Source organism: Myotis yumanensis, unplaced genomic scaffold (assembly GCF_028538775.1).
Source record: "Myotis yumanensis isolate MYYU_CA2020_CCGP unplaced genomic scaffold, mMyoYum1.0.hap1 SCAF_3, whole genome shotgun sequence".
Taxonomy (NCBI): Eukaryota; Metazoa; Chordata; class Mammalia; order Chiroptera; family Vespertilionidae; genus Myotis; species Myotis yumanensis.
Window position 1 is genome coordinate 126,618,405 of NW_027223754.1, and position 4,771 is coordinate 126,623,175.

The window sequence follows — 4,771 nt, forward strand, 5'->3', positions numbered from 1 at the left end:
CCAATCAGCCCCCCCCCCCCCCCACCAGGGGCAAGGCCAGCAGCTACTGCCCGTGGCTCCTCCATCTGGCTGGCCCCACCCCTGATCGGTCCCCTCTACATCAATTAGGGGTAGGGCTAGCCAGCCAACCTCCCACAGCCTCTCCTCTGGCCGCTGACCCCCAATGGGCCCCTCCCACCCCATTTGGGGGTGGGGCCAACTCCAATTGCCTACAGCCCCTTCCCCTGGCTGGCCAGTCCAACCCTGATCGGGCCCCAATCAGGAACGGTCCAGATGGCCAACCTCCTGCCATCTCCTCCTCCCAACAGGCCTGGCCCTGATCTGCCCTGATTGGGGCCAGGCCAATCAGACCCCACCTGTGCACACATTTGTGCGCTGGGCCTCTAGTTGATTATAAAATTTCTAACAGCTTTAAAAATCTTTGATTTCCATTCTTGGAGTTTTTACTAATAGAACATATATTTTCTCATCCCTACCACTATACATATATTTCAACATTTTTTGGAACTAGATTATTTCACAATTAAAACACACATTAACTTTAATCTTCTCCTTTTCTTCCTCTTCTTCCTCCTTCTTGCCTGAAATATTGTCATTAAATGTATAGTGTATTTTAGATTTAAGGCAAAAATCAACACCCAAACATAACCAATATAACATCTCCACCACACCAACATCTAAAGCTACCCCCAAAGACTTGGTTGATGTGTGAATGGACCCATGTACTGAAAATTAGGGAACAAGCACTTCAAGTGTCATTATTGCTTAATTCTTTAGAGTTCAGGCCATCTTCCATGGAATGAATTATATTTCCTCTGTATGATCCCTGGGTTTCCCCTGCCAATGGTAACAGTATCCTATCAGAGACAAAATACTTTTAAAATGAAAATATCTCAATACATTTGACTCTGCGATCACCTGCTTGTACTGTGACTAATCCAGGTGAAGCCACATCATTCTTTGCAGTCACCTCAGGATGCCAAGGGTCCTTCCTTATTCTAGGCACATCCAAATAGTAGAACAGCTGTTCATGGTTTCAGGAAAGGATAGGGCAAAGGTTAGCCCATGGGTAGAGTTTCCTGTTTGTAATGTCTGAAACCAAGGGAGGTGCCAACAGTTTTGAAAGTTTTATTGAAGGGGAGATAATTCTTAGTGGGATAAAGTTACAATAAAAGTAAAATTCCTTCCCCAGTCGATGTCCTGGTACTTCAAATGTGCATAAGACTAATTTCCTTGCTCATAGTACAATAGTGGCCCCCCTTTTCCTGCCAGATAAAACTCCAAAAACCTTAGCACTGTCTGAAGTCTACCCAGGATTATTTGCAGTTCTGTGAATTCACCTTACTCCTTTGTGCTTGGACAGCTTTCCCACATCTTCACCTGGACCACTCAGCTATTCAGATTGAGCTCAGGAGTCATCTCTCCTAGGCAGCCATTGTAGCTTATCAGTTAAGATGAGAGTCTCTTCTTTGTCGTATCAAAGCATTCCATGCTCTTCTCAATCTAAGGGATTCTCAAACACACCTGCACCATGGAGTCACCTGAAAAGCTATCAAAACACACCAATACTCAGGCCCTTCATAGGGTTATTTATTCCATTGATTTGGGTTGGTGTCAGGCTTCTCTAATTGTACCAAGGTGATTCTAATGTGCAGCCAATAACTTTGTATTTAAAAATTTATGTTTATCTTCCCCCAAATTAAGTTCCTTGAGGACTGGAATTACTTTATATTGATATGCATATCCTCTAAGATTTAAAAAATGCCAAGTACTAGGAGGCACTCAATAAGTAGTTTATGAATAATGCATTGATGAATAAGTGACTAACATATACACACCCAACCTTCCATCCACCTGTGTTTGGAAGCTCGCCCATGTTTATGCAGTTGTTTAGGGTAAATAATTGTGAAAAATAGAAGAATCCATGTGGATCCCAGGTGTTTGCAAACAAAGAATGCAGCCTAGGAGAAGTGTCTGAGAAAAAAAAATAAGGCCTGAAAGAAAATCTGAGACATTTTGAATTAATTATGAACAGATCCTGAACAATCAGAACCATGAATTTGATCTGGGCAGGTACTTTGGGGGAGAAATTCTGGGAGGGCTGGAGATCAGGAGAAGGAAACAACCAATTCAAAATGCAAGAGACTGGAAAGAGATTAACTTCTTCTTATGCAGAATAGAAATACCAGGTTGGTGGAGTCTGTCCAGAAGAGACTTCACTTTCCCTTAAGACCCAGGCTCCAGGGCCTCAAAGCAAAAGTGTCCTACTATCCAGAGGAGAAATCAACAGAATAGGAGTCAAGCTTGAGCATCGCTGTACTCTGTTCTATGAATTTGCGTTTTGTGGGTCACTCATATGCTAAGTGCTTTATCTATGTTATCCCACTTAATATCGATATAGGATTAGGCTTAAAAGCAGGCTTTATTATTTCCAGTTTTACAAATGAGGACACTGAGGTTTAGAGGAGTTGAGTACGAGTCCCAAATCAGCTGTGCTATAAATTGTAAATGCCACCTTCTAGATGGCCAGGGAGCATTACGGACTTGATGATCCCTATAGAAGAGAGAGACTGGAGAAAATGGAGAAATGGGGTGGAATTCCAGAGCCTCAATTCAAGAAGAGGGCTTTACCCTCAAGGATTGCCAGTGGACTAGGAGACAGAAGGTGAAGGCACCTTTTGTTGATGGTTGCCTCAAGTGTTTTCTTTTTTTAAAAGCTCCACTTGTCTGGACCCAGGACCACTACATGTGGCCTTGAACAGGGAGAACATGATGCTCCCACTTCTGAACTCCTAATGAACTCATTTCGTGGAGGCACATGCACTTTCTCAGAGGAGGAGAGAGAGACAAGAACACTCAGAGTTCAGTGAGTCTACAAGAGGGAGGAATGTTTGGGTATAAAGTTTGAACTGTCATTTTTTTTGTAAAAAATGAGTTATTTATTACTTTCATAATTTAGAAGTTGATTATACTCTGTATAACATGTAATCAAATTTTAGTCTGGAAACATTTGGTTTGCCATGTGAAAGGGAATTCCCACTCCCTGAATCTACCTCTTGGCCATTGACAGTCTGTGTCTGGGCAAGCTTCTCCTCTCTTATCTTAAACTTTTAGGTTCCCACACAAGGTCTGATCTTAACTCTTAGCCTAATGAATCAGTTTAATCTGTGTACGTTATGGTGTGATGCAAGTGCCTCAGATTTTGGTTCACAAAAATCAACTTCCCTACTGTGATGACTGGCTCATCCGGAGTAGTTCCTGCAATTTCAGCCTTCGTGTCAAGCATTGGAGCTACCGGCCTTCCCCTAGCCCTGCACACGATTCCTGGCGGTGGACTCTATAACCCCCGGGCTATAAGAGAAGCTTGCTTGTCAACATGCCAGGGGGAGGTTTGAGGTGGAAGATTTCTTTGGCTTATTGTAAAATAAACCCGGGTTTCAAATTTCATTGAATTTGGGTTCAAATCCCGACTGCCATTCTCAAACACTTCCGGGGCCCAGAAAAGCTAAACAAAAGTTGGTTTCTTTCCTGGTCTCCCTTTGTTGGGAAACAGTGCACCCTTCTTTCCAGCGGACCGTTTCTGAGATCCAGTCACAGGCACATTCCATCCAACACAGCGCTGCAGAAAGCACCCAGTTACGGATCTCACTCTCCACTGCCTTTGGTATGTTTTCAAGAAGCCAGGATTTCACAAGCAGCTCAGGAGCAGTCTGTCCTTCAGGACGATTTATGGCCTCATCTTCCTCCAGAAAGTGCATATTCTGTTACCCCTGGCTTCCTGACTTGGGAAAACACATACCCTTTTTCTCTCAGTCTGTCTCCTGATAACACGTTCAGAAGAGCATTTTCTAAACAATAAAAGAGAAGGTGGCTGCCACTGGCATTTATAACTGACCTTATTTCAGGGTTTGATTGGGCAACTCTTACCTCACTTTCCAGAAGATGCAGAGTGAGTAGTGAGCTCTCTGGAGGCAGTCCACACGCAGGGCAGTGCCTGACCGTGGGCATGTTTCCTCAGCCTCTCTGGGCTTGGGCTTGTTCCTCTCTGTGAAATGCAGATGGTGCCCCATGGAACTTAAGGTCCATTCCTCCTCTCAAATATCTGAGTCTACTTCTTCCTGGTTTATAAGAAAATACATTGACTTCCCCAAAGAGAACAATATACTAAATGGCAAATGTTTAACAGGAGAACTGGTCTTTCTTTACTCTGTCTCTTTCGTATCAAGGTTATAAAGTTACTATAACAATTCTTTTTTATCACCCACCAAATCCCATAAAACATCTCTCACTATATAAATGCACACGCCCTCCCCACCCACCTACCCCTGGCTGGTGTGGCTCAGTGGTTGAACATTGACTTTTAAACCAGGAGGTCAAGATTTGATTCCCAGTCAGGGCATATGCCAGAGTTGAGGGCTTGATCCCCAGTAGGGGGCGTATAAGAGGCAGCCCATTAATGATTCTCTCTCACCATTGATGTTTCTATCTCTCTCTCCCTCTCCCTTCTTTTGTGAAATCAATAAAAATATATTTAAAAATATAAAATAAAAACAAATAAATGCGTAGGGCCTGTTTTCCTGTAGCAATTACTCATTCTGCCCCTGGCATTCAGTTTAGCTGTTTCAAACACTGGCTACATGTGCCATGAGGGTGGGGGAGAGGGAAAGGGATATTTATTAGTTGTAATAAATGACACATAGTAGATTCTCCTTGTGCTTGTGCCTGTCTCTATTGTCAGTATTAAGCTAAAGTATTTTACACAGTGATCTCG

The 4,771-nt window shown here is 43.2% G+C and overlaps 1 long non-coding RNA gene across 1 annotated transcript; it reads right to left on the reverse strand.

The window, feature by feature from the left end:
- Positions 1–233: 233 nt before the first annotated feature.
- LOC139005302 (uncharacterized) lies at positions 234–4,090 on the reverse strand. Its single transcript, XR_011470667.1, has 3 exons — positions 3,928–4,090; positions 1,341–1,549; positions 234–581 (listed from the first exon to the last, which is right to left on the reverse strand). It is a non-coding gene; the product is annotated as an uncharacterized lncRNA (long non-coding RNA).
- Between the last annotated feature and the right edge of the window lie 681 nt (positions 4,091–4,771).